Source organism: Falco peregrinus, chromosome 1, assembly GCF_023634155.1.
Source record: "Falco peregrinus isolate bFalPer1 chromosome 1, bFalPer1.pri, whole genome shotgun sequence".
NCBI classification, from domain to species: Eukaryota; Metazoa; Chordata; class Aves; order Falconiformes; family Falconidae; genus Falco; species Falco peregrinus.
The window spans coordinates 124,398,243-124,411,178 of record NC_073721.1 but is presented as its reverse complement, the minus strand read 5'-3'; positions in this window follow the sequence as shown (position 1 = coordinate 124,411,178).

Here is a 12,936-nt window from a genome sequence, read left to right as displayed (position 1 = left end):
ACCCTGCCAACACAGGGAGAATTTATAATATCCTATAAAGCCCTAACTACCTGAAAGGTCATTTTAGTGCTAATACAGCTCGGGCATCTCCGTTTCATTTGCTGACACTTTTACGAAGCCACACATAATTCCAGCATGGCTGCTGTAAAACCTTTATAGCGATGGTCTCTGCCTCAAAAAATATTCTTTAAAAATCAAGAGCTGGAACATCAGCAGCAGGTGCAGGCGGCCCCGAAAGGCTGTGCTCGCTCTCGGTGTGGGTCCCCCAAAACCCAGGCCTCGGCACCCTGACCCACTGCAGCCCTGTTCCGGGGGGGATTTAATCCCCAAACCTGGGTCTCTGGCTCTGTTATTCACGGCACCACCAGAGCCCACCAACGCTTGCTGCTTTAGCTAAATTAAAAGTCTCCTAATTTCATACAAAACTATCAAAGCCTCGTCTTGCCCAGAAAGCCATTTCCTTAGCACTAAAATAGCTAAATTAGTCCTGCTCGGCATCGTAAAGGAGCTTGTCTTGTTTATTGAGCGATAAATATAAAGGTACAGTAACTAAATTCATCAGTCCCTAAACACAGCCGCTGGGAACGGCCATTTCCACCATCCAATCTACAACTGCATGAATATTTCAGAGTCCTCTTTCCCTTGGGTGCTCGCCTTATCTCTGGAGCCTGGATATTATTTTCTGCTTTTCAGCTTTTTGGATGTATTGGAGGAAATGTCATTATTTGGACCTGGGTGGATTACAGTTGACTTTCCTAAGCCAATTTATATTGGCAAGCTGCTGTTTTTAAAAACCCCTATAAATCACTCCTATGAATTTTAATAATATAATGTGGTTTCAAACATGCTCCCTTAATACGTGACACGCTATTACAGCCGGCAATAGCTCCTCGGGTCGCGAACTCCGTTTTACCATCACCTTTGGCGAGCACCGCTGGGAGATGAGCGATGCCTCGGCCCGAATCATGGAAATACCCACTCCTGCCCCAAATAGCTCATTGCAGGGGTTGCGATCTAACGGCGCACAGAAAGCTCACCCTCGCTCATGCTGTTCTGCTGCATTTGATGTTATCTGCCTACCCAAAGCATAAAAGACAGAATTAAGTCTTAATTGCATGAAACCCTCATCTAGGGGCTTACCTGGGGCATTTGAAGCACCGGGGGAAAGGAACGAGGGTGCTGGGATTTGGCCCTGGTCCCCTTGCCTGTGCTGAGCACTTGCAAACTCATCACAGCTGCTCACCCGTCACAGAGGGGTGTCCCTCTGAAGATGGGTCTGAAAGCACCACGCTTCTGGGGACATGCCGGCATGGCTCCCCCCCACAGGCCACCCCAGCCCACCTCCGCCTGCCTGACCCCATCCTCCCACAGGGACCCCGGGCCCCACACCACCCCGTGAGCCCCAAACACTCCTCAAAACAGACCCCGAGACAGCCCCCCTCCCTCTGCAGGGTGTCGGGTACCGGTCATGGCACGGTCACCGCTGACAATAATACGTTTGAGGCCGTTTAATTAATTTCTTTATCTGAAACTGTGTTTGGAAGATCAGGAATTTCCTCCCTCCCTGCCAAGACCCTGTTCCCAAGGCAAAGGTGGGATCCAGCACTTGGGGTGAGACCTTATAAGATGCTGCTGCAGAAATCACTGGGATTAGGACTATTTTCTGATATTTTCCTTAATAAAGACATAAGACACGTGTCCAGAGTGCAACCCCAAGCCAGGATTCATGACTCTTAAGTGGTCCAGAAACTCCCTCGTGTCAGGAGACGAGGCCAGACCTCCTAATTACCTATTGACTTATTTTGATGAGCTCTATCCTCGTCTTGTGCAGATTATATGAATTTTCTTTCCATCCCCATTGCAACGACTCCACAGCATCTGTAGACCATCAAGGGGTGCCTACATGATGGAGAGTTGTCTCCTGGTCGGAAGAAAAAGGGCTGAGAGGGATGGGGAGTAAAAGCCAGGGCAGATAGGAGACCTTGGGAGACCCTCTTCAAGGAACCAGGTCACGGAGCATCTCCTGCAGTTCCTCGGGAGAAGCCAGTGATGGGGTTCGATGCCTAATGGTGGCACTGGTGATGTTCCCACTGGAGGGGTAACTTTGCTTGTCCACATTGCCCGGTTTTAATAGCACAGGACCAAAATATAATATGCCCATCCACAAAAAAAGAGGATCATTAAGGGATGGACTAATTGCAGGCAGGGGAGAAAAATAAGGAGCCTGACTTTGCCTTTAGGCTTCTAAAGGCAGCAAGGGCTTCCCAGCACGGATGCAGCCGGATGGGGACAAAGGGGAGCAGGGATCTCCCCGAACCTTGCTGCCGCTTGCTTGGCTGCAGCCAGCATCACTGAGCCCTGAAGCAATTGCTGGTTTAATGTTCTCAGGAGAAGAAAGAAAAAAAATATATCCAGTTTGCGCAGGGAGCGTACAAGCTTTTCAAAGGCTTTCACTGTGATGATTTACCCTGAAATGTTGTCACGTTCATCATTAATCTATTTTTTCCCCTTTTCTGTAACTTAACCTGCGACAAGCAGACATTGTAAGTGCTTGATTTTCCAAGAATAAATTACAGTTTCATAAACGGTATTTTGCTTCGCTGCTCAATTTGCAAGTGAAATGATGCCAATTGCTTTGTTCACAGGATTTTATCCAGCACGAACAATACCATCCTTGACATTTTTTTTTTTTTAACCCTCAAGTTATTTTTGTATCCTATATAACAGGAATACATGGAAAAGTACACGACAGCCCATATGTTTTTGCATTATTGACTAACCACAAGCAGCTACAAGGGCACATGTGCCTATAAAACCCCACGTACATCGATCTAGAAATGAGACGTCATGCACAGAGCGATCCACTTCTCAAAGAAAAAATAAACCTTTAGCTTAGAAATATTTACACTTGCCGCATGCTGGTTTTGAGAATGCCCCGAGTAACTTTTTACATGCGTGGTTTATGATCTGGGTTTGGGAAACCAGCCCCCTCCAGCTGCTTGCAGGGACCCCCAAGTTGCCCCATGCACCCCCCGACTGCCCCATGCACAGCACAGCCCCGACGGAGTCTCCAGCCCACGTCTCCAGCCCCATGGGGTTTTTTGATTGAAAATATTGCGGTTCTCACAGCAGCTTCATTTGGTTGGTTGGGGTTTTTTTCTGCTATCATTATAAAATTATGAGAAAAAGAAAAAAGGCATCTTCCAAGTTATTTACATTTTTCAAATGCAGAGGGATCCTTCCTGTTGGAGATACCAGGCTCTGCCCGGGGACAGCTAGGACACTCCAGACGTGGGACCACACAGGTCAGGACGTGCCACCATTAAACCTGGTAAATCCTTTCATCAAAGGAAGGAAAAGAGAAAAAAAGTACCTGCATGTGACATGTTGAATATGACAAGATTTGGTTAACAGCCTCCATCTTCTCCCTGGACTTTTTTAACCTGCACTTTTTGGGGAGACCTTGAAAGAAATTACCTCTTTGGGGAATATTTTGGATGTTATTTGCTGTTCTCTTTTGGTATAAGACAAAAAGTGAATGGAAATGCTTAATTTTTGGAATGGAAACTTTGTATTTGAGGTGCTTGTGCTCACCAGTACGCCAGGATGACTTTATGAAGAGCCTGGATCTTCACCTCCATCCTTTAACCTGAGCCACCTCACCAGAGCTGGCTGGCTCCCAGTTGTCCTGCCGTCAATAAACCATTTAACCTAAAGCACTGAGCTCTGAATCTGCATCACTCGGAGCACTGCGGGTTACAGGGGCAGGGAGAGGCAACACTTAACATTTCCAACAGAGAAACTGAAGCACGTAGACAATATTTATCTTCCCTTGCAGATATGAAAATGTGTTTGTCCACATACCTCCTCCACCCCTCACCCTAGCTCCCTCATCCCCCTGAATGAGACCCAAGGAAAGGTTTTTGCATTTCCCTCTGAAAACGGATGTTTGAAGACAGTCTCAGACCCTTGGGGACTTTGGATTTTGTCCAGCACTGAACAACGACAATTTTCTGACCATAAATGCCATCACAAAACAGAATTGTCACCTTCTGGCCAACCCCAAGAGGCAACACCAAAATCCCAGAGAAATGAAACATTCGCAGGCAGACAACGTGCAAATTGAAAGAAAAGAAAAGCAAGTTTGTGCAATCCTGGCACAACTCCATCCTGCCCAGCTTCGCACACCTGAGTGTGCAGAGACTGATATTATCAGACATCAGAGCATCCACAGCGAAGCCTTTGACCCCAGACCTGCGCAGCGTCCCTGCTTAAGGACATCACCAGATTTTTACTGATGTGCAATGACGAAAACAAGATCAAAATTTAAATTTACAGTTAGTGACGGGGCTACCCACTGCAAGCACCAGGAGGACAGGTCCCTCCTGATGCTGCTTCGCCACGCACAGGGCTGCCGGCCGTGGGCTATGGGCTGCTAAGGGCTACACGGGCCCGGGCTGCTCACGGCTTTAAGCAGCTGCTAATTGATCCGTCCAGTCACTGTAATTTCGGAGCCGGATATGGTGGTAAAGCAGTGGCAGAGCATTAGCTGCTTCAGGAGGAGAAAGCCAAATCATGGGTTAATTAATCTTTGGGCAGCCAGCACTGAAAGCCCCACATGACCCCATGCCCACTGCTGAGAATTTTCCATCCTGCCCGGAAAAAACCCCGAGGTTTTCTGTGGAAACATGCTGATTTCAGGAACACTTGATGGGAGGGAGGGTGGCTGTTTTGCTCTTTTTATTTATTTCTTTGCATTTTGCCTTCAAACCTAGGCTGAGCCATTGCATGGCTCCCTGACCTTGCCCACGCTGCACTGGACTGTCATGGCAGCCCCTAATAAAAAGGTGCCCAATGCAAAGTGCTGGGTATCTTTGCAATTAATTAGACTTAATGACAACCTCCAGCAGCATCAGTGCCTGCAGCCAAGTGTTGCAGGGTGTTGTATGAGCTACCACGAAGAGTTGCATCATGTGTGCAACAGGGACCCACTCCGGTCCTTCTTTCTAGTACAACTCATTTAATTATTCTAATTAAAACATGCGTTGGTAGGTGTATCTCATGGTGAGGGACTGTGTGGGGCTGAGGGGGAGCGGGCTCAGCCCCCAGCTCCTGCCCAGGGCCATGGGCTCCCAGTGTGAGCCCGAGGAGGAAGAGGAGAATGAGCAATGGAACAAGAGGACCAAAGTCCAGGGACAGTGCTGGGAAGTGACAAGCTGTAGGAAGATGACACTATTTTGTAACAACCTCCTAACCTTCGTTAATACTGCTGTCACAGCACGGATGTACTGCGTTAATTAAAATGAACGGTACATGATGGAGTGCGGAAGAGAGGTGCAATAATTCCATTATTTCTCCATCCTTGCACATCCCTGGGCTTCATCCTTGAGGAACGGGGCAAGGGATGCAGGAGATCAGGGCACCGGCACCCATCCTGCCAGGACCGGGGGTCTCCGAGCAGCCACAGGCCCACCAACCCGCTGCCTCCTGTGCCGAAAGCAAGAAGGATACTCGGGGCTCCACAGCTGCTGATCCCCTCTGGACCCGCACTGCTGCTACAGCAAATCCCACGCGGGTCCATGGGCCACATCCACACAGGACACACCAAGGGCAAGGAGGCCCCTGGGGCCAGGAAAAGCACCCAGCGAAGAGACTGACCCTCCTCTCCCACAATTAGCAGCCACAAGCAACAGACAGGTACCAACCGATGGCAAATTAAGGGTTTTGCTCAAATGCCTCATCTGCAGAGGCTGTTCCTCCCCCCTCCCACACCTTTCCCTGCCTCCGTCCAACAGCATTCCCAAAAGACTAAACACCTTTGGTTTCCATGGTAGCCTGATTTTCAATGAGCATCCTTCAAGTCCTAACCAGAAAGAAAGTGTTTCATTAATGCATACAGGACACACTGGCATCTCCCCGGGGCGACAGTATCCTTCCCCCCAAAACTAGCACCTTCTGCCCGTGTTTTTGTTATTTCAGCAGGCTGACGGGAGCCAGCAGCCCTCACTCCCACTGGAGCTGTGGGAAGGAGCTGGCCAGGCGCTGCCACTCACCGCTGAGGATGGAGTTTGCTTGTGGCCAGGAGAGGGAATTGGGCTGCTTTTTCTTGGAGATTAAATAAATAAAGTGCTGTTGAGCGCCAGGAGGAGGCACATGGAGGCTTCCCTCCAGAGCGGCTGCCTCTCCTCCAGCCCATTGGGCAGGGGACAGTGAGACCTCCCCAGCTGTGTCCTCCCAAGCTGTCCCGGATACAAATCAGATACAAATCACCTCGTTTTAATTTGCCTGTTACCATCCGGGCTCTGCTTTCTAACACATTCAATGCATTGACATGGCTCTCCCATTTAACACAAGCCCAGCAGTTCGCACACTCGTGGTTTGCCATTTCTTTTGAGTGTAACCCCATTCAGTGGCTTTGCTGGGCAGAGGGTGTCTGGAGCTGGGAAAAAGGGAATAAATGATCCCACAGATTTGAAGCACAGCACTTCAGTCCTGCAGGATTTCATCAGAAAGTGTCCATCAAAGAGTCAAAGCACGCTCCCTACCAGCCCAGGGGTGTCTGGGGCAGGGCAAAGCTATGTGTGTTTGCTATGTGATCTCCAAATAAAGTAACTATTAAGCAGAAGAATGGATATTTTTTTGCAGGGGATGCCTGGGGGAGGATGCAGAGGACACCCCAATATTTTGGTAGCCTGAGACCCTTCAAAGATTTTTTAAAAGACTCCAGGTCACGGCGCAGCCTTGGCCCCAGCCTCTCCCAGGCCGGGGGATAATTGCCGTCCAGCCGTGACGTACCCTTTCACTGACCCCGCTGAGGTCCCAGCCACCCTCCAGGATTTGGCAAGGACAGATATATGGCTGGAACTCAGGGGGCTCCTAAAAGCAGGTCACACCAAAACAATAAAGCTTTGTTGGAGGCAAAGAGGGAATGAAGCCGCAGTCAGCCCCAAACACCGCCGCGGGATTTACTGCCTGCAGATGGGCTGGCGGTTGCAGATGATGCACCGAGCATCACCCCGGGGCAGCCCAGGGAATGGGGAGGCCACGAAAGTCTCCCCACAGCCAGGAAAACACGGTTTGGTTTTCTGCTTGCATGTGCAGCAACATCTTTAGCTGCAGCAGAGGCTCCTCTCCAGAGACCAGGATTTGGGAGGTCTCAGGTGGGGAAGGAATGGGTCCAACACTCGGCTGAGGTTCCCTGCCTGGACTCATTCTCCATCCTGCTGAGATGCCTAAATCTGGAGCTACCAGAGCTGAGCTGAGCCCCAGAGCAGGGTCTGGGCCCCCGTGGAGGTTTGCTCTCCCTCGCCACGTCACCCAACCATGAGGTGAGTCTGGCCGCGTGGATCCAAGTGTCTCAAGGGGACCTGGACCTCAGTCCACCACTGAAAGAAAACAGGGATGCTGCCATGCCAGAAGCACGTGTTTATCAGACATATTTATCCCAGAGATTAAGAAGGAGCCACAGGGACAGGATAAAGAGCTTGTCCATGCGCCAAGGGATAGGTCAAAGAGCATCAAAGGTAAACGCAGATAAAGCTGCTGCATAGGATACGGTTGAGATGAAAGGTATTATTTTTTACAAGATCACCTAATGCAAGTTAATTTTAGCATACAATGACTGCCCACTTTAGCGGCTCCTTCTCCACTTTCCTGCTGTTGAGAGGACACACAGTTCTTCACTAAGTCTCAAAAGCTTCAAACACGAAAAAAATAGCCCAAATACATTTTCACTTGCCCAGTGCCAATAATGCCATCTGCACTGCATGTGGCTTTTTAATAAAGAAAAGCATATTTTCCTAATCCTTCTGCAAAAACAGTGCGGTTTTCACAGCCAAATTTCAGACCAGCCTTGCTCCACCAGCCCAGATACAGCACAGGGTAGCCCACAAGCGCTTGCAGCAAAACCTCTGGCTCTTGCACAAGGCAGCTCTCTCTGAGGACAGAAAAACCATTAGAGCTCCCAAGAACACACTGGAAGCCAGTAACATCATTAAATGAATATTCATAAATTATTTTTTTGCTACATAAACAATATTAATATTACACCTTCCACCTTCAAAAGCCCATCGCAGGCATGGATTCATTAAGACCCCAGACTTCCAGAAAAGATCGCTTGCAGACTTTCAGTTACATTTAAACTCGGTGACTTTATTAAACACTAGCAATATATTTATTTTAATAGAGTACAAAGCCTGGATTTGGCCACCCTAAAACACCACTCGGAGCGCCAAATCTCTGAATAACCCGATCAAACAAAGCTAATGTGTGCAATATATCTTGGGTGAGTAATATACAGCCACATTTCCTGCTCCATTTACCCAGTTTTAACTACACCTGACCTACTCTTATCCTAATAGAAAACGGCTGCTCTTCTCATTGCCCCGTCCTCCACACATGTTTTTCTGATAATGGCCAAACCTAAATCACTTCCCTTTTTCCTAAGTGCTGGGCACCAGCTGTCTTGTGACATTTAACTACAACAAGTCCTTTTGCAGGACCTCCAGGTTAGTTCCTGGGGCTCTGGACCTCTGTCCCTGTGTCCTGTCTCCATCCTGCATCTGGGCATGAGGATCTAAGGCATTAGGCTCAGTGCTGGGTCCTGCACTTGGGTCACACCAACCCCACGCAGCGCCACAGGCGTGGGGAAGAGCGGCTGGAAAGCTGCCTGGTGGAAAAGGACCTGGGGGTGCTGGTCGATAGCCGGCTGAACACGAGCCAGCAGGGTGCCCAGGTGGCCAAGACGGCCAAGGGCATCCTGGCTTGTATCCAAAGCAGTGTGGCCAGCAGGAGCAGGGCAGTGACCGTCCCCCTGTACTCGGCACTGGTGAGGCTGCACCTCAAATCCTGTGTTCAGTTTTGGGTCCCTCACTGCAAGAGGGACATTGAAATGCTGAGGCGTGCCCAGAGAAGGGCAATGAGGCCGGTGAAGGGTCTGGAAGCAGCTGAGGGAACTGGGGGTGTTTAGTCTGGAGAGGAGGAGACTCAGGGGAGACCTTATCGCTCCCTACAACTACCTGACAGGGGCTGTAGGCAGGGGGGGGTCAGTCTCTTCTCCCAGGTAACAAGTGACAGAACAAGAAGAAATGGCCTCAGGTTGCACCAGGAGACGTTTAGATTGGATGTTAGGAAAAAATTATTCACTGGAACAGGCTGCCCAGGGAGGTGGTGGAGTCACCATCTCTGGAGGTATTTAAAAAGACACATAGATGTGGCACTTGGGGACATGGTTTAGTGGTAAGCTTGGCAGTGCTGGGTTAATGGTTGCACTCGATGATCTTAAAGGTCTTTTCCAACCGAAAAGCTTCTATGATCCCAGCCCCACAGGATTTCCTCGCTCAGCCTCACCCAGGAGGTATGTGGAGGAAAACCTGGGAAATGCCTGCCGCTGGCTTTGCAAGCCAACATCTCGCTGTATCAGTGAGGACGATGCGAACACACACGATGCATCAGTTTGCACTGGGGTGAAATGTTCCCCCACACCTGTATCACCTTGCAGAGCAGGTTCAGTTTTGGTAGGGAAAAAATCTGCTTCCAACAGTGTTTTCGCATCCATGGAGCTTATTTCATAGAGATCCATCAAGGTGGATTAAAGCTTCCTGAGGAGCATGTTTAAATGGCCAATTTGACCAGAAAATGTGCTCGATTCAGAAGCACTAGCTGCATTTCTCCAGTGCTGAGAAATCACAGCTATATTTCATTATTGTTACTAATTGCTATAAGGTATTATGGGGAGGCGATGGCACAGGCGGAAAGAAATATATACCATTTACAGTATATTGACCCTGGAGAAAATTTTCCAAGCTTGCTTAGGGGTGCAGAAATCGGTGCTTGGTGCAAATAAATGAGCAAAAGCATTTTCTGAAAGAATTAACGCATGGCACAAGCAAATTGCAGCAATTGTCTCTCTCCTTTCTAAGTGCTGAATTGCCTCTATAATTCCCCATCATTTAGCTGCATAAATCTTGCACAAATAAACCAGCAATTTGCATATGCACAGAAAAGAAATTATAGAAACACAAGGAAAGAAGTTATATTTTTCCTTCTCAAGCTGGAAATAAATATGCATTGCTTACTGCCTAAGCTGTGTTTGGCCCAGCTTGGAAATAAAAATTTAGAAAACCCTTTAATTTTCAATAATAAATACATATCAGAGGATGAAAAAAATAATTTGTAGCATATGGAAGCTCATAGTTTCTGGGTTGTTGCATCATGAAATGTGATGGCTGCGGCGGCAGTTGTGCGTGCAGGCAGAGGATGCAGCGTTACGGGTGGTGCCGATGCCCTTCGTGACCGTGGCCAAGGCAGGCAGCTCGCCAGTGGGGTAGCACAGCCCCACGGCTGATGGGAAGAGCAATGCTGTGGGCGTGAGCACAGACACCTCCAGTGTGGTTTGATCCAGCCCTTACTGAAATAAATGGAGAGGCTGTTGGGGAAACCAACGTCTCTTGAAGGCAACAGCCCTTTACAATTCACCTCGATTTTCAGTCCATGAAATACCTATTCGCCACAATTTCTATAGAGGTCTTCACTACTACAGAAAGCCCAGAGTCAGGCTCAGAAGTAATTAAATTATATCTCTAAATTACTAAGCCATAACGCACTGGCTGACCTTAGACCCCACGGGTGGATAGAAGGCAGCAGTGGGCAGCAGGTGGTAGGAGTGACTCTGGCAGTCTGACTGTTCGTCGCGGTGGAGGAGCTTCCCAGAGGAGCAAAATAGCTGTTTCCGATTAACTTCCCGTGTGACTGATCTCATTCTGGAATAAGGGGGTGTTATTCCAAAACACCATAATCCTCTTCCAAATGACTTAATCGCATTTGGAATAATGTGCTTTTCTTCCAAAACATTCATATAGGGAAAAAATTGGGGGTGAAAAAAATCAATCAGAAACAGCCCTTTGGAGTAACATTTCATGCAGAAGAGCTCTCAGTGGGGACATGCAATACTGTGCTGGTTTACAAAGATTGAATCAATTACTATTTGCAGTAATTCCTGCAGGCTCGGACAGCAGTGCGACCCAGAAGCACGTGGCATCTCCTCCTTCCTTGCTTTGTCTGCAAAGCTATGGAGCTCCAAAGCAATCCTGCTACGGATATTTTTTAGCACTTGTGCTTCAAGCACCCAGCCATGTTCCTTGTGGTCCCTACGGACCATATAATGTGGCACGTCTCCACGCCCCGTGGCTGGAGTGTTGCTGCAAATCTGTTGCTCAGGGCTGTGTCAGTCAGGCCAATTCGAAAGCTAAAGGAAGGTGACGTTTTAGCCTTAGAGGTGAAATTAATTATGCTTCTATAAAGTAAAAAAATCTTTGGAAGTGGAGAGAAAGGAAAAATTAAATTTAAACCAGTAGATCTTTACCAAAGCTGCTCGTTAGCAGTTTCAGTTGGTATAACACCACTGATGTTGCTTGCAGAATAAATGCCCCTGGTTTGGAAATCTATTTGATTTGGAAGGGCCTTGCTGGAGCGACATTCACTGCCCTGCTCAGACTGTGGTGGTAACAGGTTTGGCCGGAGCTGCAGGAGCTGCGCTGCAGACAAAAGGGCCATCTAAGCTCCATGGCACTGGTGGAAAATTGGAGGAAGACTTTATTTCATCAAGGGGTCCTCCTGTGTCATCTGCTGCACCAGGTCCCCTTGATGTCACCACCACGGACCAAAGAGGTGTTTCATTTAACCCTCTCCCCAAAATCCAATTGCCAGCTGTGGCGGTGCCACCCAAGAAGACCCAGACTGTGTCCCCAGGAGAAGGTGCCCTCAACACCCGCTGGCTCCCCCCCCGCAGCCCATCCCTGGCTTGCCTTTGCATTTCCCATGCTGCCAGGGCAGGAAGAGCCTCGCGTCAGGGAGGAACAAACAGCGACCTGGGATGAAAGCACAAGCTCTCACATCTTTCATCCATTAACTAATCATTCCTCCTGCACGACACACGCGCCAATTCGTCATACATGATCAATACTTTCCTTGAGGCCCCAGGATGATGAACATCTCTGCTGGTAGTCAAAGGACCTTGAGAGAACAGGGGCAGCTCCCCCAGGCACAGGTCAAAGAGCCGAGACTGAAGCACTGTGTAAGATGATCTGTGGTCCCAAGATTTCTCCACAAGGCACAGAGAAATACTTTTGGCTAGAAAGCTTCTCCAGCAACATGAGGGAAGATTTGAGATCATCCAGAGGCTGGAAGCTGATGCTGGATCAAGAGGACCTGGATTTTGTGTGCCAGGCTGGAGCAAAAGGCTGTGACAGCCGCCTGCAAAAGGGCAACGTGGTTTCCCACCCCATGCTCTTGCTCTGGGCTTAGGGTCATCTCACGGCATCGCTTTGGGTGCAGAGATGGAGTAAGAGACTGTGATGTCCACCCTCGTGTGCTCATAAAGACCATGAGCCCCACAGGCTCCTGCACGGGTGCAGTCCCATGCCCAGCCTAAGGTCATAAAATGAGTCTGTGGCAGGGTAAGGACCAGCTTTCAGCCTCTCCAAATCACTATGTTTGTGTTCATTTCAGCAACCCAGCAGGACCCAGGGGCTGCCCTCCTCCTGCATAAGGAATTTCTGTCTTCAGCCACAGCTCTCTCCCTTGCCCATTTCCAGCAATGTCAGCAGGAAAATAAAACCCGGTCCCCCTTCATATGCAATGCAATGCAAACAAGGCTCAGCACTGCGGGCTGCACGTGGACTAGGATGCACAGGGTTTACTTTTCTCAGAAGCGGGGAAAAAGAAAGATAGCTAAAGCAGCATCTCCACCTTCAGACTGAAACCCAACCCTTTAGGACAGATGTTTGTCCTGCAGAGCTCCAAGTTTTGCCCCAAAAATGATAATTAAAAGAAATGTTGAGAACCAGGAAAGCTCCTACAGTAGTTGCTTGTGTGATTTAGGTTAAAAATAATTGCTGTCAAGACTTATCTGCCTGACATAAGTAATTAGATAACAGA